Source organism: Leptonychotes weddellii, chromosome 9 (genome assembly GCF_054177405.1).
Source record: "Leptonychotes weddellii isolate Sample4059 chromosome 9, ASM5417740v2, whole genome shotgun sequence".
Classification (NCBI taxonomy): domain Eukaryota; kingdom Metazoa; phylum Chordata; class Mammalia; order Carnivora; family Phocidae; genus Leptonychotes; species Leptonychotes weddellii.
Genome location: NC_138377.1, coordinates 32,197,989 through 32,218,211, shown reverse-complemented (window position 1 = coordinate 32,218,211; position 20,223 = coordinate 32,197,989). Strand labels below are relative to the sequence as shown.

Here is a 20,223-nt window from a genome sequence, read left to right as displayed (position 1 = left end):
CAGACCCGGGTGGGCTCCGCCGGCGCGGAGAACACTGCCACCTGCTGGGCCTTTTGAGAATGTCAGCGGACCCTGTCCATCAACGCTCGTCCCAAACTTCCCCAGTGTCCTGGCCGTCAGCACCGGCTGCACCATCCTGGTCCTCCCGAAGAACAGAACAAAACAAACGCCCCCCAACACACATGCGCACCAGGAATTCCGACCACAAGGTGTCCAGAGCTACAGTTGACACGCTGGAGGAGAAAGGCTACAAGGATTGTTTTTTCTTGGGCCCTTGGAGGCCACTTTGTCTTCAGCACTACTATCTGCTGTTTCTGGCCTTTAGATTTTAAGCCACCGATTGAGGCTCAGATGTGATTTCACAGCACAGGGGGAAAAACACCTTAGACATTTACTGAAGCAAAACAGAACAAAACATGGAAAGGCTGAGGGAAATGCGGAGGGGCAGGGGTGGGTGTGGAGCAGGGGCTGTGAGAGGGCTGACAACTTCTCTCAGGAAACTCTTAGCCAAACATCTGCTAAGGTGCAAGAGCGCGTGTGCGAGAAGAGCAGAGGAGGGGAGACAGGGGAAGGCGAGAGAAGGTGGGAATCAAGTTCCGTGGAGCTGGGAAATGACCTCTGGAACCGTTCTTCCTTCCACAAATGCTTTCTCGGTGCTAGATGTGGGGTGGAACTGGAAGCAGAGCCCAGATGCTACTCCTCTGGAAGGGCAACTCAGGGCCTGCTCCTTGGAGGCTCAAAACCTTGCAGGATTGAACCTGAGCCCCAGACCTTGATAGGCTTCATCCAACATCCTCCTGGTGTTTGTGACAATGGGCAGCACCCCGTTCATATTCAAGTTTCTCCTTTGTTCACAGCAGTGCAGTCTGTTTAAACATGCAGTGGAAATGGGTATGTGTTTCCAGCTACTGTTTAGGGGGAGATGTCGTGTTTTGGAGCATCCCAGTTTCAGAATCCTTTAACCAAAACATTGTCAGATGTGTCCTCAAGAACGAATGAAATTATGTTCTGTGTAAAATATAAAACAAGAGCATATCTTATCACCACAAAAGCAGTTAACTGTGTCTTATACTCATTGTGGACAGACTAAAGACCCCCTTCGCATCCAACCAGTAAGGTCTCAGCCATGCCCAGCTCCAGCCATCAGAGTTCAGTGACTGAATCGTGGGCTTAGCCACTGCCATTTTATAAGCAAGTCAGATTAATTGAGAAAGCAAATCATTTGTGTCTGCTAACAGCAATTAAACAAAACATGAGATTACAACATTATGAGAGTGAAAATATTGAATCAGGTCATTCGAAGATAAAGCAACTTGCTGATGTGTGACTTCAGCCTTGGGTAGTTATAATAAAAATGAGGGGTGGGGTGGGTCATATTGTCTGCAAGTTCATTAGGAGGTATGTGGTGTGTGCTTTATTTCTATGCCAGTCTAAAACCAAAGAAACAGGGGTGCCTGGGTGGCTCAGTCAATTGAGCGTCTGCCTTCGGCTCAGGTCATGATCCCAGATCCCTGGGGTTGAGCCCTCGTCGGCTCCCTGCTGAGTGGGAACCTTGCTTCTCCCTCTCCCTCTGCCTCTCCCCTCTGCTTGTTCTCTCTCTCAAATAAATAAATAAAATCTTAAAAAAAAACAACAATAACAACCATAGAAACATAAACATAGTTTGGATGATCTTTATGCCCACTGTGGAGCAGGATTCCACCATGCAATTTCAAGGTGACATTTTGCATGTGCTTTATGATCACCTTGGGGCCAAGTGATTATCCAAAGTAATAGAGTGTGACTATTAATGCAGCTTTTTTCCAACTAGAGCATTCTGAACGACTCCTCAAGTTATATTAAACACTGTCTTAAGATGGAGAACTTTAGATAGAGTTCCTTCCACCATAGTGAAGTGACAGGGTAAGTCCATGAATGTTAAAATCTCAAAGTAGTGTATGGAAGAACCCTCTGCGTTCCCTAAAACTTCTTTCTTTTTCATCCCGGACACTTCTTTGCCCTTTGATGTGGCCATATTGACTGAGTTCTGACCAATAAACTGTAAGTGAGAGAGGCCAAAATAGGTAAGAAATGGGTCAATATCACTGAAGAGTCAGTATACAAAAGTCGGTTGTGTTTCTTTATACTAGCAACAAACAATTTGAAAGTGAAATTTCAAAAAAGCAGTTCCATTATCAATAATACCAAAAAAAAAAAAATCACCTGAGAAGAAATGTAACAAAAGATGTGCAACACCTGTGTACAGAAAACTACAAAACATTACCAAAAGAAATTAAAGAAGGGAGAATAAAAAAAAAAGAGTTATATACCATGTTCATGGATTGGAAAAATTTTGTGCAGCTGTTAACTCTCCCCAATGTTATCTGTAGATCCAATTCAATTCCAAGCAAGATCCCCACAGACTTAAATGTGTGCATGTAAAAACAAACAAGCAAATTCTGAAATGTCAAGTGCCACAACAGCAAAGACAATCTTGAGTAAGGACAAAGTTAGAGGATGCAAATTACTGATTTTTAAGATACCCTAATCAAAACTATGCAGTATCAGTGGAAGGATAGAAAATTGACCAAAATAATAAAATAAAGTCCCCAAATTGACCCCACATATATAATCACTTGATCTGCAACAAAGGTACATTGCAATACAGCAGGGAAAGGATGGTCTTTTCAGTAAATGGTGCTGATTCAAGGGATATTCAAATGGGAAAACCTTGACTCCTACATCATACCAAACACAAAAGTAAATTACAGCTAAATTATGGGCCTAAATGTGAAAGGTAAAACAAAAAAGCTTCCAAAAGATAACAAAGGGAACATAGAAGAATATCTTCATGACCTTGGGATAGGCAAAGATTTCTTTAACTGGACACAAAAATACTACCCCTAAAAGAAAAGATGGATACTCCATATCTCATTAAAATTTAAAACTTTTGTTTATTAAAAAAAACATGAGAGCAAAACTGCAAGCCACAATTCATAAAGTGACAAAAAATTCATATCCTGAATAAGAAAAAGACAGATTACCTAAAAGAAAAGTAGGCCAAAGTCTTGAGTGGAAAATTCTCAAAAAAGAAGATTGAAGTGGCCAATGAGCCTTTTAAAGGGTGCTCAAAGGGGCACCTGGGTGGCTCAGTCATTAAGTGTCTGCCTTCGGCTCAAGTCATGATCCCAGGGTCCTGGGATCGAGCACGGCATCGGGCTCCCTGCTCAGTGGGAAGCCTGCTTCTCCCTCTCCCACTGCCCCTGCTTGTGTTCCCTCTCTCGCTGTGTCTCTCTCTGTCAAATAAATAAATAAAATCCTAAAAAAAAAAATGCTCAAATTACATTAGTCATTAGAAAAATGCACATTGAGGGGTGCCTGGGTGGCTCAGTCGTTAAGCGTCTGCCTTCGGCTCGGGTCATGATCCCAGGGTCCTGGGATTGAGCCCCACATCGGGCTCCCTGCTCCGCCGGAAGCCTGCTTCTCCCTCTCCCACTCCCCCTGCTTGTGTTCCCTCTCTCGCTGTGTCTCTGTCTGTCAAGTACAATAAGTAAAATCTTTAAAAAAAAAGAAAGAAAAATGCACATTAAAACCACAGTGAGAAAATCAACCAACGAACCAATCAATCAATCCATGAGGAGATACCACAGCACTCACACCAGAATGGCTAAATGAGAAAGATGACAATACCAAATGTTTGCAGGGATATGGAGACACTGGGTGTCTCATGCAATGCTGGCAGATATGTACCTTTGCATAACCACTTTGGAAAAGTATTTGGCAACATCCACTGAAGTTTTACCTATGCATGCTCTCTGACCCAGCATTTCTACCACTAGGTACATTCCCAACAGAAATGCATAGATATGTGCACCTAAAGATACATTCATAATAGTTTTGTTGATAATAGTCCCAAACTGAAAACAGTGCAAATGCCCATCAGCAGTAGAGTGGATAAATTGTGGTGTAATCACGTAATAGAGTATATTACACAGCAACAAAAGAGAATGAACTATTGTTTCAAGGCATAATATGGAGGAATTTCACAGACATGCTGTTGTACAGTAGGAGTGGGTGTACCTTGCCTATGCTCTCTTTCCTCATCTGCCAACTAAATAACAAGGACTCCAAGGACCTCAAAGGGGGTGGGGCTGCAAAATAGAGCTTAGGGAGCCCTGAATGATCATGCGAATGCTTAGCTGGCCAGGATTACCCACTTAGTATTGTGACATGAGTGAAAATAACGTTTTGTGTTAAGTCACTGAGAATTTGGCAGCTTTTGCAGGTGTCTTTGTCATCCACTGAAGGATCTTGGAAGAGAAGGGTCAACAGCTATTCTTTCCTCGGTGGATCTGTGGCCCACAGTTTGAAGTGACATAGTCAGTCTACACATTCCGGGCAGTTTCAAGTGAGATGTATGTAATGCCTTTTCTCTGACAACACGCTCCATTGTCTTCTGTCTGCTTCATAGTCATCTACTTTTAAGAGAATTTATGGAACCTGATGAATAGCTTAGCATTTCTTTCTTTGAACTCCCAGATGTTCCGACCAGATTCCAACTTCCAGTCAGTGTTCCCAGCCCTTCACCAGAGCTGTTGGGTAATGTTCTAATCCTCCCTGGGACATTCCTATTTCCTGCTGAGAAATAAGAAAACAACAATGCTTCCCAAAGGCTGGTAGGCCTCAGCCCTGAGGCCTGGAATCTCCATTTTAGGAAAAGTGTTTCCAAGGGTATAAAGCTCTGAAAGGAAATGGGCCTGTGAGCCTCCTGGGAAAGAATATGAGAACCCATCATAAGGATTTCGCTGCATTCCTCAGCAGGACAGGGCTGCCTGAAGTTCATTTCGATTAAAAAATATATCAAAGTGAAAGTGGGTGTGTGAGTGGGTGTGTGAAACAGATCTGAGAAACAGACAAGCAAAAGTAAAGGAAGTGAGGGAGGTAAGGACAGAAGTCAAAGGCAAATAGTTTTCTTTCTTTGCAAAAAGACCTCTTCAGTGCGTTCGTTTTTTTTTATTATGGAGATATTCAAACATACACAAAAATAGAGAAATAGTGTAATGAACCACTATGTTCCTGTCATCTGACTTCAACAATATCAACATTTCGTTGGTCTTTTTCACCTTTCTGCTCTTCTCTGTTTTGTTTTGTTTTTTTTTTTTTTGCACTTCAGCTGGAATTGGCAAACCATGACCCCATGAGCCAAATCTGACTTGTCTCCTGTTTTTGAAAATAAAGTTTCATTGGACCACAGCCTACCTATTCATGCGTGCAATATCTATACCTGTTTTCCCATCACAGCAAGGCTGAGTAGTTATGACTGAGATCATGTGGCCTAGGAAGCCTAAAATATTGCTATCTAACCTTTTACAGAAAAAATTTGCCAACCCCCACACTAGAGTATTATAAAGCAAATACGAGACATCATATCATCTATAAATGCTTCAATATGAATATCTAAAAATAAGAGCTTTACTAAAGCCATATTAATAATAGAATTACTGTACCTAAAAAACCTAAAAACTCAATTTCATCTAATACCTAATTTATGTTGAAAATTCCTTCATTATCTTGAAAATGTGTTTTCACAGTTGCCTTTTTCAAATCATGATCTAAATAAGGTTCACATGTTGCACTTGGTTAATATGTCTCTTAAGTATCTTTTAACCCATTTTCATTTCTCCTTTACCACCCCTCATCCCATCTTCTTTTAATGACATTTATTTGTTGGAGAAGCCAGATCATTTGTCCTTTGGAATCCCCACATCCTGGATGTGGCTGGCTGCATCCTCACGGTATCAGTGAATAGGATCAGACTGCATTTATGTGTCTGTGTCTGGGTTATGTGAGGTGACATGGGGAACTTCCCATTGCCCTTGTTCAGGTGGTATGCAGAGAGATGTGGAATGAGAATTCAGTCTAATCGGATCTGGTTCTACCCCTCTGGGATGTAGAGGAGAGTGTCAATTATAGTTACATTTAGGGCTCTTGTAACATAAGCCACACCCAAGAAGAAATCAAATGTTCCTTAATTCAACTATGTTGAAGCTTATGTTGCAAAAGTGGTGAGAATAAAATCATCTTAACATGAGGAACATCAATAGAGTAATAAAAGTAAGAAGCACAATGCTATCTAGAGCAATAGACCATTCATAAAAATTAAAAGTACAAAACAAATTAAAACAACCCTATGTGCTTGACAAGGACCCAGGCCTCTTCTAGGACTCACAGCGAGCCCTGGAGTGGGTGCCTATGGGAAAGAGGCAGGACTGGGAGAGACCATTGATGAGGAAGAGGAGAGAGCAAGAGCAAGTGAGGAAGGGGTAGTGTACTGACCCTTGATGGTGGGTTGCCCTGAACTGCAGAGAATGATTAATTCAACTCTGCACCAAACAAATAAACCAACCCCAAGGGATTCTTTTTCTCATAGGAGATTAGATGGTATGGTTGCCAAGAAAAGCCAATGCTCATTTTGGAGTGACTTGCCAGGTTTTGTTTTTGTTTTTTGTTTTTTTTTTTGAAAAGTGGTGAGTGATCTGTCATGCCTCTGGCTGGTGAGGAGACTGAACTGAAGTGGGATCCCCCACTGTGGGGCCACCCTGTCCCTCTAGGGTCATAATGGCTCAGCAGATGGCAAGGTCCCAGAAGAGAGCTTCTGCAATGGCAGGGTGAAGCCCTGGACCAGGGGACACAGAAAAGGCAGCTGCCTGTGAAGAGGGGAATTTGGAGTACAGAGAAAGAAGTTTAGAGAAAGGAACCCCACAGGACAACCTTCTTTTGAAGGCCTAGGTCTCTGGTATGGGTTGAATTATGTCCCTTCCCCCAAAAAAGAGATACATGGAGACCTAACCCCCAGGACCTCCGAATATGACCTTATTTGGAGATAAGGACTTTACAAAGCTAACCAAGTTAATACCCCACCCAATCATTAGTAGAGCCCTGACCCAATATGATTGGTATCCTTATAAAATGGAGAGATTTGAGACATGAAGACAAGGAGAACATGAGGTGATATTGGAGTTATGCTGTGAGAGGCCAAGCATCTAGGACAGAGGCCTGGAACAGATCCTTCCCTGGAGCTTTCAAGGGAGCACGGCCCTGTTGACACCCTGATTTTGGACTTCTAGCCTCCAGAACTGGGACACAATACATTTCTATTGTTCTAAGCCCCCCAGTTTGTGGTACTTTTGTTATTACAGCTCTAGGAAATTAATACAGCAACACTTTTTCTTTGTGTTGTTTGAGGGCATGAGAGTGCTGTATAATTAGAACCTTTGCCCATCCCATGGTTTCCTGCTCTTTGACAAATCACCTGACCCATCCACAGAGGACCGATGCACCTCCTTGGCAGTCTAAGGAAGATGGGCAAGGTAGTTTGCGAGCAGAGAACACTGTCAGGCACTTTGCCAGGACACTGGTGAAATGCTACATCCAATGAGGATGGGTCAGTTTCTAGACCAATCATCAAGGGCTATTGGCAGTGGCAAGAAGGACCCATGGGGCTGTCAGCAGAAGAGATTCCTCTGGTCACAAAAAGAGCAATTGTCTGATTACTCACCTCAAAGTTACACGGGATCATGAGGTAGGAAGGAGGGAGGCTGCCATACTTGCATTATGTAAAGGTCTAACACCTGGACCCCTGAGTGTCTTGCCCTAAAATTCTCACAGCTGGACTCAAAGCTGGAGAATAAGCAGGAGGTTATAAATCTATGCATTTTTAAAGATTTGGTTATGTGGGAATGACTTTTGGCAAGTACAGGCAGACATCAGGATGGCAGGGAAAGGCAACTCAAAGGGCAACATTCAGGGAAGTTTAGAAGGAATATGATAAAGAGGGTGCAAAAGTCATGACCTCTCACCCTTGAACTAGAGTCTGAGGAAGGAGCACATGGAATGAGTCAAAGAAAGTGGTATAGATGGACCCCACTCTGGAGACAGCAAGCTCCTCAGTTAGGGACCATGACCTTGAATGGCTGGGATCACTGGGTCCAATGCTGGAGGTCACACTCGGATGCCTAGGCAGGTCTAGAAACTGAAGAACAGCGGGAAGTTGTTGTTTTAATCTGCCACCATCCCTTCCCCTCCCTCCCTACTGCTTTGAGGGTGAGAGCATGCCTCCTTCCTTTGGGGAGCTCCGGGTAATCCTGGTGGGACTGTCTAGCACAGTCCCCTGCCTTCCCCTGTCTATAGCCCAAGAGGTGGGCATGAGACCCAAGTCCAGCCAATCAGAGCCATTCCCTGGGAGTTATGTCTTCTAAAGCAGGAAATTCTTTTCTTCCCTAGTGTTGCCAAACTGGCATGATGTGAGCCTAGAGCTGCCTGCAGCCATGTTGAGCCTGACCCAGCAACAAATGCTGGGGTGCCACAGGGTACTAAAAATCCTGATAACAGGGGTGCCTGGGTGGCTCAGTTGGTTAAGCATCTGCCTTTGGCTCAGTTCATGATCCCGGGGTCCTGGGATCAAGACTCGCATCAGGCTCCCTGCTCCGCGGGAAGCCTGCTTCTCCCTCTCCCACTCCCCCTGCTTGTGTTCCTGCTCTCGCTCTCTCTCTCTCTGTCAAATAAATAAATAAAATCTTTAAAAAAAAAATCCTGATAACAACATACAGGTCACTCAGTGGAAGTCTCAACATATGGACACAGGTCTGAGACCTAAGGAGAGAGAGGGCTGTGAGTAAAAACAAATTATTTCCATAAACTCTCAATAAAACCGTAGGGTAAGGACACTGCATTGGAGAGGAGAGAAGCATCTTTCAGCCACACCATCACAGAGTAGCTCCTCACTTTGGTCCAGTGAATTGCTCAGAAGCAATACCTGAAAGGTCGCGGCAATGCCTGGTGGGAGACTTTGGTGCTTGGCCAGGGGCACTGACCCCTGGTGGCAGTATTGGGCCGGCAGGAAACAGGGGTATCTCAGAACCCATCAGCGATGCCCGTGAGAGACAGGAAAACCGCACCCAGGGAGATTCATAAACACACAGGAGACATATGCCTCTTCTCCCAATTCATAGGCATACTTGTCACTTTCCTAAGGAAGTAGGGGGAATGGTTAATTTACAGAAGATCTCAGGTCCAGGTCTTGCTTCAGCAGAAGAGGTGAGAGAGGTGAGATCCAAGTATTACTCTTGCTGTGTCCTCTTTTGTGTTTATGGGTTGAGGTGGCCGGGAACCTCAGGTAGCTTTGGGTACCTCAGTAAAGATGAGCCACCTCATAGCCAGTGTTTAGCTGCACAATAATTTACCCCAAAACCTAGAGATTTAAAAATAACAGTGACTGTTTATTATCTCACACAGGTCAGGTATTTTGGAGTGGCTCAGATGAGTGGTTCTGGCTTGGGGATCTCTCGCGAGGTTGCAGCAAGCTGTTGACCAGGGCTGTAGGATCCAATTCTAAGCAGGCTCACTCATGTGGCTGGCAGAGTATCTTGGCTGTTGGAGGGGGGCCTTGGTTCTCCCACATGGACTTGACCTTGAGGATCCTCACAACATGGCAGGTGACTTCCCTGAGAGCAAGTGATCCATCCAATAGGATGAGGTAGAAGCTGCTGTGTCTTTTAGGATATAGCCTCAGATGTTCCACTCTTTCCTTTCTGCAGTATCCTATTGTTACACAGTTTTTGTCCCTATTCAGTGTGGGAGGGGACCACACAAGGGCATGAATTCCAGCAGGCAAGACTCACTGAGCCTTCTTGGAAGCTGGCTACTACAGCCAGTCTGGAACTATATTCAAAAGAAGCTGGCTACTACAGCCAGCATGGAACTATATTCAAAAGAAGCCCCAGGTTCACATCCAAAAGCCCTGGAATCTTTACTGAAGTCTCTAGAAAAGGCTAGGTAGAAGGAATTACACTGCAGAGTGCCCAGCAGAAGTTCTAAAGTTCCTCATCATGTGTCTGTGTTCCCAAAGTCACACTCATCACAGCAGCTACTCTCCAAAATCTCCCTTCTTCCAACTTACTCAAATCTGTATATCTCTCCTGTCCACCCCCACACCACTTCAGTTATGTCAGTCAAGCCAACCTCTCTCAATTCTCAGCTCTCCCCTCTACCCTGAAGCTCAGGAACCAAGAAGGCAGTCATAGACACTCTTGAGTGGGGCATAGAAGGTGGAGGAAGAGGGAAGGCTGGGGAGAATGACATGTCAACATTTTGAGTCTATATCACATTTATGTCCTAAGTGCCCTAGTATAGTGCCTACAACATGGTAGGTGCTCGATAAATATTGGTGAATTAATGGATGGTGGCATTTAGCAAATTCTAAATGAAAATGCTGGTATTCAGCGGTAATATTATAGCAACAAGTTTCCATATAGAACACAGAGTGATATGGTACTATCTTGTTTAAAAATGTTCATGATAGGGGTGCCTGGCTGGCTCAGTCGGTAGAGCATGCAACTCTTGATCTTGGGGTTGTAAGTTTGAGCCCCACGTTGGGTATAGAGATTACTTAAAAATAAAATCTTTAAAAAATGTTCATGATAAGAACATGTGATGTTGCTTTTCCATGTGTGTATTTTCTGTGTTCTCCTCTGAATAACCCTCTTGAAAGCAGGATCTATGTTTTATTTATCATTATGTCCCCAAAGCCTGGTGATGCCTGGCTTGTGTAGGCAAGAGTTTTGTCGATAATTTATTAAAGTGCCAGACACTTCTCCAAGGCCAATATATATATATATTAACTCACTTACTTCTTATAGTGACCTAATAAGGTAGGTTATATTACTATCATCCCCATTTTTCAGATGAGAAAACGAGGCACAAGGAGATGAGGCAGCTTGTAGGATGGCACAAAACAAGAGCTAGGATTTGGAGCAGGGCGATCTTGTGCTAGAGTCCGCGACCAACCTCTCTGCCACATCTACGGGGTTTGAGGAATTGCATTGAAGTTGAATGAGGAGATCTGTTAGACCTCTTCTAGGGGAAGCCTGTAAATTTATATAAGACACATCTAGAAAAATACTGAGGAAGTCCTGAAACCACCAGTGTGCTTTAAGGTGACTCATGGAGGGAAGAGAGGAAGTTGCAATGCTTCTGAGGGCATTGTTTTAGTGAAAGATGAAATATGTCCAAAAAAGTCAATAAACACACAAAGGATTTTTTTAGGGCAGTGAAAGTATGAGATCTGTGTGATACTCTAATGACGGATATATGTCATTCTAAACCCACAGAGTGGACAGCACCGGGAGTGAGCCCTAATGTAAACTATGGGCTTTGGGTGACTATGATGTGTCAGTGTAGGTTGGTCACTTGTAACAAGTGTGTCACTCTGGCGGGGGATGTTGATAAGGGGGGAGGCTCTGCATGAGTGTGTGCGTGGGGGAGGGGTAACTGGAAATCTCTATACCTCCTCTTAATTTCGCTCTGAACCTAAAGCTGTTCTAAAAGAAAAAGGGTTTTTTTTTTGTTTTTTTGTTTTTTGGTTTTGAACCTTTAATGAGAAAAAGAAATATATCGAGCTCAAGAACACTGTGTTTCGTGTGTCACTGGGTCCAGGTTTGGGGATACACGACAGACCTAGCAAACAGGATATACATCAACAAAAACATTCCTGGTTACAGACTGAAAAACTAGCACCTGGCACGATTAAGTCTTGGTTTCCTCATCACTCAGCAGCATGTTGGGGATCCTGCGACTAATGGGGAACAGACATCCAGACTCTGGGCACTGCAAGGTGCCCTCCAGCACATCCACCTCCAGCAGCACGTGGTGCATCTGCGTCAGGAATTTCTCATCATGCTCATACCCTTCAATCGGCCCTTTGGGCACCTTGACCAGATGCGACTTGGGTATCACACGAAGTCAGTGTTGAACTCCACCAGGTTGATGCGGACCTCGGTGGCCTGGAGGAGCAGAGGGAAGCCACGCCACCCCCCGCCCCGCACATGCGAGCTCAGCAGGTTGTGCGTGAGCAGCTTCATGTCGCCACAAAGCAGTTCATGTTAGCATCGAAATGGAAGCCCAGATGGAGCAGGATCCTTAGGGTCTGTCCAGTTTCACCCCCATCCCCCGTCCGCCCGCTATCACCCAGAGCTCGGTGAATGTTTGGCTGATGCGAGGTCCATCACGAGGTATAGCTCTGGTCATCACAAAGCTCTGGCATGTTGGATTCGTGTCTGCTCTCATCTGGATATTAGTGTTTGAGTGAAATTTTTAAAAAATCACCATGGAAACCAGGAAGTAACACTCTTATTGAGGAACCAGCTAATGGAAAGTTTTATAAAATAAGTAACACAGCTTATGCTTCAGCAATGGGATTTGTGGCGTCTCTCCCAGGGTACACGGTTAATGTCCACCTTATTTAGGACCACATCGTAGTCATTTTAGCCTTCAGAATTTTGAAACTACATAATTTTTGGAGAAGTTTAAAAAGAACGAGAACATCATAATTTCCCAAATAAGTGAAGAATTTGCAGAGCTGAAGCAAAGGAAAGCAGGGTCATGGAAATGAGAAGCAGCAGGGAGGGTTCTTGGCTGGCATCTGGACATAGGGCTTTGAATTTCAGTTCTGCTATTTGCACACTTTGCCTTTTCCCTGGGGGCACTTAACCGCTCTGCATCTTTCCTCATCTGGGTGTTGAGAGGGTTGCCCTCGATGGTCCTTAAAGGACCCACCCAGGCCTAGGTCTGAATTCAGGAGAAATGCGGTGTGGTTCAGGTTATGGTGCCAATTTCCACCCGGTTCGTGTGCACAGTGAAGCCCCTGTGAAGTGTGCTGCTTGGAGAGGCCACTCTGCCAACGTGGCACAGCCGGGTCATCTGCCAAGGAAACAGCCTTCTGAATGTGGCAGCACATCCCAGCAGGGGAGAAGACACGAGCGTGTGTCTGAGGGGCAGATCCGCCCTACCCAAGCACTAACCAGTCCCCCCGCCCTTTTTTTTTTTTTTTTTAAGATTTTTATTTATTTGAGAGAGAGAGCACAAGCACTGGGCTGAGCAGGGAGCCCGGTGCGGGACTGGATCCCAGGACCCTGGGATCATGACCTGAGCCCAAGGCAGACGCTTAACTGACCGAGCCACCCAGGTGCTCCAAACCAGTCTTCCCTTTGCCCCAGTTCTTTGAACTCTTTCTCCCTCTTTATTATGTGTGTTTTTCTAAACATCTCAAATCCTTTTATGGAACAGAGTAAGGGTATAAGCATATTCATTAAAAAAACCCCTCAAAAGTGAGTTGCTTCAAACTACCATAGAACTATCCTATGACCCAGCAACACCATTTCGGGGGCTGTATCCCAAAGAACTGAAAGCAGAGATGCAAACAGATAACCTGCACACCCATGTTCATAGCAGTTTTATTCACAGTAGCCAAAAGGGGCAAACAACCCAAATGATGTCCATCAACAGACGAATGGATAAGCAAGGTATGTATAATGGAATAGTATTCAGCCACAAAACAAGAATGAAATTTTGATAGATGCTGAAACTTGGATAGGCCTTGAAAATATGATGTCAGAAAATAAGCCCGACATGGAAGAATAAATAGTGTCTGATTCCACGTATGTGAAGTACCGAGGAGAGGCCAGTTCACAGGGACAGAAAGTAGAAGAGAGGTTTCTGGGGGCTGATGGGGCAGGCGAAGGGGGAGTTATTGTTCAGTAGGAACAGAGTTTCTGTTGGAGATGATGAAGACATTTTGGGTACAGATAGTGATGCTGGCTACCCAGCCCTGGGGGTGGATTTAGTGCCACTGAACTGTACATTCATAAGTGGCTGAAAGGATAAATATTGTGTTATGTATATATTACCACCACAACTTTATTTTTTTACTTTTTTTTTTTTTTTAAGTAGGCTCCACACCCAACATGGGGCTCAAACTCATGACCCTGAGGTCAAGAGTGACGTGCTCTACTGACTGAGCCAGGCAGGCTCCCCAACAAAAACATTTTGGGGGGCCCCTGGGTGACTCATTCGGTTGAGTGTCTGACTCTTGATTTCAGCTCAGGTCATGATTTCGGCGTCCTGGGATTGAGCCCCACGGGGGCTCGGTACTCAGCGGGGAGTCTGCTTGTCCCTCTCCCTGTGCTCCTCCCCCCAGCTCGGGCTTGCTCACATGTGCTTTCTCTCTCTCTCTCTCTCAAGTCTATCAATCAATCTTCTGCAAAAAAGCAAAGCTTTTTTTTTTTTTTTAAGATTTTATTTATTTGAGAGAGAGAGTGAGAGACAGCACAAGAGGGAAGAGGGTCAGAGGGAGAAGCAGACCCCCTGCTGAGCAGGGAGCCCGATGCGGGACTCGATCCCGGGACTCCAGGATCATGACCTGAGCCGAAGGCAGTCGCTTAACCAACTGAGCCACCCAGGCACCCAAAGCAAAGCTTTTTTAAAGAGTGAGTTGCTTTTTGTGCTTCTGTTAAAAACTTTATTTTTTGTGTATAAATGGGCTCTCCATAAAGGGAGACAGTGAAAAGAGGTAGCTGCTTAATAATGAAATCCGACTGGAAATCATAGCGACCAAAACGTGAGCACTAGTGTTTGTGTGGGTTTGGGAAGATGTGAGGAGGACGTGGATTTTTAGGAAGAGGCAGAGAAAGTCAGAAAGGCAAAGAGAAAGCCGAAGACCTAGTGCCAGGAGCAACTTTTCACTCAGCAGGTCTCCAGACTCCTCAGATCATACAACACCCGGTTTGCTCCTGACTCAGCAGCTGCGGCTGAGTAAGACTCTGTCTCTCATCCTTCCCCCTGAGAAGTTTGGTCAGTATTCTTCCAGAGTGTTTCTGCTCCTGTCATCCACGATAGGTTTTCAGATAGGCACATTTCTTTCCCAGATAACAGACTCTGAAGAGAACTGGGAGTGACTTCGTGTCTCTGCTTAGTACTACTGTGGCTTACATTGCCTCTGTGACTTGATTTCCCCAATACCTAGGTCACACTCACTATTACCTTGGAATAGCAGTGACTCCTTCAATGTGCCCAGGGCGTGACAGCAATGCGTGACAGCTTACAGAACACTCTGGTAGGCTGTGCCCCCCGGATGTCAGCTCTGTGGGGGCTCTTGTGTCCTCTGCTGAATTCCCAGCCCGGGAACCGTGGTGCTACACAGTCAGCCCACAGTCGGGACTGCCCGAGTGCATGACGAGGGGTGTCTAGTTAGTCCTCGGGGCAACGCTGTGAGGTGCTTTTCCTCCTCATTTCACAGATGAGAAACCTGAGTCTCAGCAAGACTGAGGAATTTCCCCAAAGATCTGGGATTATCAACACAGGTTATTTGGTTACAAGTCTACGGACTAAGAGATAACCTCAAAATAAGCTTACTTTTTATTTCTTGTCCATTGTTTTGTTTCAGTTCAAGTGGGTTTTATTTAAGATGTGGAGGTCATAAGTTTTATATTCTTAGGCTTAGTTTATATGGGTTTTAAGCTTACTTTTTAAACACCCATGCAGTCACATGAAACAAATACTTTGAGCCTTTGTGCTGATGCCGTTGTGTCCTGTTTTTCCTCTCCTTCTGCTCATTTTCTCTTGCCTCGTGTTTTCCTTCCCTGTCCTGAGGCAGCTTCGTGTTTTCCTTCCCTGGCGTCCAGCTCTCTGGTCTTCCAGTTGTTTGAGAATACCCCTGTGGTGTCTTTCCCTCCTCCCCAAATGGCTGGGGAAGAACTCCCTCCTACCACTCCGGTTCCCTCCCTAGGACGAGTTCAGACAAATACAATCTGTTCTGTCCTAACACCTTCCAGCGATATTGTTGTTCCCCTTCTAGACCGGATCTGGCCTCTGCCCAGCTGGCTGCCCCTCAAAATGGGATTTGTTGAGCTGGGCGGTGGGGCGGGGTGGGGGGGCATGGGAATTCTAGGCTCTTACAGTGTTTTTTCTTAGTATATGACTCCAAGTCCTTGGTTAAAAGTCCCTCTGTGTTTATCAGGAATGGGGCAAATGGATGTCGTGTGCCTCCTAATACAATAACCTGAAAAGAACACAGCACCGTTCTTGTGGTATTCCTGCCCCAAATGTATAAACCACGAGGAAGCATCAGACAAACTCAAATTGGGGGGCGTGACATAGTGTAACCGGCCTGTGCTCTTCACAACTGTCAAGGTCGTGAAAGATGAGGCATGTCTGAAGAACTGTTCTAGATTGGAATAGACTAAAGGGACATGACAACTGAATGCAACTGGGATCCCAGTTTGGATGCTGGACCTGTAAGTGGCGTCATTAGGACAACCAGCGAAATCTGACTGGGAGCTGTGGATCGCACGGTATTATTGAGTCAGTGTCAATTTCCTGATTGTCATGGTTGTCCAGTGGTCACGGAGGAGCTTGTCTTGTACCTGGGGAGTACACATTCAGGGGTTAAGGGGGGGTCAGGATAACAGCACAGTGGGTCAGAGCGCAGGCTTTGAAATGCAGAGTATCTGACTCGCGTTGCAGGCCAAGTCTGTGTCCTCATCTGTAAAGTGGAGCAAATACTGTACCTACTTGAGAGGATATTTTAAGAATGTGATAAGACCATGTTTGTAAAGAGTTGAGCCTGGTGCCGGGCACATGGCAGGCGCTGCATAAACTCTGACTATCTTTATTGCCCGCACGCTTTTCAAGGGGATGAAGAACCTCTATTGTGCTCAACACCGGCTTGCCAGCTTCGCGGCTGGGACCCTCCCGGGCTCCCTTCTGCTGCTCTGCTTTGAGAACATGTCACCGTCATCATGGGCATTGCTGTCTTTGGGACCAGCCACTGTCCGAATGATTTTCTTTGACCTGGATTCAGATTCCCAAGTTAAGCGTTGCCGTGTGAAGGAAAGCTCAGGCGCGGAACCCTTGCTTCCCAGTCTGGGCTTCCTGTTCTTGCGGCGCGGCTGGGGCTAGCTTCTAGCTCTTCCTGAACAGCCTGAGGCTTGATTGAATTTCCTCTGGGCCTCCAGGGGGCATGACTCTGGACCCAGAGGTGATTCATCTAAATGCCCTGGTTTTCGGAGGATCAGGAAAGCAGCTAGTCAACTCCTGGTCAGCAGCTTCTTCCTCAAAGCTGGCCTTCGGTTTCCCTGGAATGTGGGCAGGCCCTGACTGGAGGTGCATGTGGGAGGCCAGACCCCTGAGGATCTGGGTGGGAACTCACTGAGACAGGAAGTAGCATCTTTCCAGGCCAGATATTAGAGGGTGTGGTTTGGGCCTTACTCTGCCTTATCACCTAAAGCACCTGGTCAGGAAGTCACCAAGGGCAGGTGTGTCCCTAGACTAGGTAGGGTGTGCTCAATTTTCATAGGTTTGATCGCAAAGTCCTTATTACCATTTTAATCTTCACTCTTTAGGGACCCTATCTTCTCTTTCTTTCTTTCTTTCTTTCTTTCTTTCTTTCTTTTTAGAGAGAGAGAGAGCGGGGAGGGGCAGAGGGAAAGGGAGAGAGAGAATCTTAAGCATGCACCACACTACTGCGGAGCCCAAGCTGGGGCTCTATCTCACGACCCTGAGATCATGCCGTGAGTTGAAATCAAGAGTCAGACGATTGAGCCACCCAGGCACCCCCAGGGACCTTATCTTTCAAGTATCAAATCATTTAGATAAAAAAGTTTTGAACTAAGTCTTGAAGAGAAATTCTTTAATCATTTATTATCTCAAGATTTCTATTGGTTAGTAATTCAGACCAAACATAGTGAGGATGGCTATTTCTGCCCTGGGATGTCTGGGGCTTCAGATTACAGTTGTTGATGAAGGCTGGGGGCTGGTGTCTCTCACAGGCTCCTTTACTCACTCACTGGTTATTGAGGCTGGTTACCAGCTAGGTGCCTGTTGGCAGGAACATCCACACATGGCTTCTCCATGTTGCCTGGGCTTCCTCACAACATAGTGGCTTTTTTTCCAAGGCAAGTACCCAAAGGAAGGAGAGAGCAAGGTGAAGGTTGTATCACCTTTTATGACCTAGTGTATTAGTGTTCTTAAGAAAAACAGAACCAGTATATATATATATATATATATATATATATATATATATATATATACACACCCAAATCTGTAATTCCAAAATGCAAGTTCGAAATCTGCAAAGTGAGCCAGCAGGCTGGAGACTCAAAGAGCCATTGCTGCAGTTCAAGTCTGAAGGCCACTGGCTACAGAATTCCCCCTTTCAGTCTTTTGTTCTATTTGAGTCTTCAACTGATTGGGTGAGGCTCACCTACATTATGGAGAGCAATCTCCTTTACTCAAAGTCTACAGTCTTAAATGTTAATCTGATCCAAAAACACTTTCACAAAAACATCAAGAATAATGCTTTACCAGATATCTGGGCACGGTGGTTCAGCCAAGTTGACACACAAAATTAACCATCACACCCAGTTTCAGACATCACACAGCATTACTTCTACCACATTCTATTGGTCAAGGCAGTTACAAAGGTCCACCCAGTGCAAGGGGAAGGAACATTGCAGTCCACCCCCTCACCTGCCGTGTCCCACCCACCCCGCTCCAAGCTCAGTGGAGGAATATCAATGTCATGTTGTAAGGAAAGCACATGGAATGGGGTATATATTGGTGTGGCATCTTTGGAAAATACAAATGTCACAAACTCTAACTCTAATATAAGGGAAAAGGACACCAACTTAAAATATTACTTTCAAAAATGTAAATTCTGGGGTGTGGCTGCACTAGAAGTTACAGCAGAGGAGTCAGATGTCCTGCACCCCCACACACCACCACTAAAGATGCAGACTACCCCAGGTGTGTTGTCTGGGAAGCTCAAAAAACACTAGTAGAGTTGCTGTAGGTAGTGTGATTTTCCAAAATGCTGAATACCGTAAAATTCGACACAAAAGGAAATGCAGTTTCCCCTCTGTTTCCGTGGTAATTGCATTCCTGGGACAGGGTCGGTAGTTAAACTGGGCATATAAAAGTAGGTAAAAAATACATTGTGTTCACGTGTAAAATGGAGTTAGGTTTCAAGGCTCAAAGCACTGTAATCAGATTGTTTTACCTACAGAAATGTCTCATGGAACATTCTAACATCGTGTGGGCTATAGGATGATTCCTGCAGAACTCTCCAGCACATTGCAGGAGGACTTCCTGATTTCTCCCTAGTAAAAGCCAGTAGTGCCCCTCCCAGCATGGAGATAACCAAAAAAAGCCTCCACAAAATTCTAAAATACCTCCTGGAGAATAGTAGCTCCCCTATTGGGAACCAGTGCTGTGAAGGAAGGGAACAGAGAAGTTCCAAAGCTTCCTATGGAGACAACAAGGAGAAAGTCTGGGCAGTACAGAAATGAAATAACCAGTGTTAAAACAGAGGATGGAAGGCAAAAGCCCCATGCCACATGTGAGGGGTGGGACCACTGTGTGTGTGTGTGTGTGTGTGTTGCAGGGGGTTGTCCACCCATCCCAGAGAGCCCCAGTGGAGGTCCCACCCTGCTCCTTTAGGGATCCAGCACCAGCCAGCATCAGGGAAGAGTCCTTTCTCATGTGTCCACTGTCACTGGTATCGAGGGCCCCTATGTTTGTAGGGCATTGTCCACACTGAGGGTGAAGCATGGGAACAAGAAGCTGAAGGGCTATCCAGTGTTCTCTTTCAGATTGCTGTGCCCCAGTAGTCGGGTCTCTGTTTGTTTAGGGATGAAAGAAAAATCTTAGGTCTTACTGGGACTATCTGATAAAAACTAGAAACTTCGAAGTGGCCTCATTTTTGTTGTTGTTTTTGTTTTAATGAGGCTTCATTCAGGAACCTCTTTGTCAGACCTAACATATTCTTTAAATTCCTGCCCCTGGGCCTTTGCACCCATCATCTGCCCTGTTGGAACGCCATCTCCCCTGCTGGAAGCCTGTGTGCTGCCTATCCCACTACCTTCGTGAAGCCTGGGGCTCCCAGCCTAGCCCAAGGGGAATGCTCTTCCTCCCTGCATGACTGTGTTTCCTTTAGCTCCAGCACTCCTTGGACTCACCTGTGCCGTGTGCATCCCATCTCAGTCTCTTCTCTCTCACCGCACACTTTCTTAAGCATAGTGACTGATGCAGACGCTTGTGTTTTTTTGTATCTTCCCACAGCACTGAGCCCAGGACCTCGGTCAAAGTACAATTTTTTTTTTTAAGGATTTGTTTATTTATTTGAGAGGGAGAGAGCACAAGTGGGGAGAGGAGCAGAGGGAGAGGGAGAAGCAGACTCCCCACTGAGCAGGGAGCCCGACGCGGGGGCTCGATCCCAGGACCCTGAGATTATGACCTGAGCCGAAGGCAGATGCTCAACTGACTGAGCCACCCAGGTGCCCCCAAAGTACAAATATTTTGGATTAGTTCAACAGGAACAAAACTTTGTAAATTATGCCTCTTGAAACATGGCGA

General features: G+C 45.4%; 1 long non-coding RNA gene and 1 pseudogene across 1 annotated transcript; both read right to left on the bottom strand.

Moving 5' to 3' along the window:
- Positions 1-11,372: 11,372 nt before the first annotated feature.
- Positions 11,373-12,364, bottom strand: LOC145723252 (multifunctional methyltransferase subunit TRM112-like protein pseudogene; annotated as a pseudogene).
- A 5,121-nt stretch (positions 12,365-17,485) lies between these two features.
- On the bottom strand, positions 17,486-19,955 carry LOC145723251 (uncharacterized). The gene is made up of 2 exons (XR_014148175.1): positions 19,827-19,955; positions 17,486-17,752 (listed from the first exon to the last, which is right to left on the bottom strand). It is a non-coding gene; the product is annotated as an uncharacterized LOC145723251 (long non-coding RNA).
- Between the last annotated feature and the right edge of the window lie 268 nt (positions 19,956-20,223).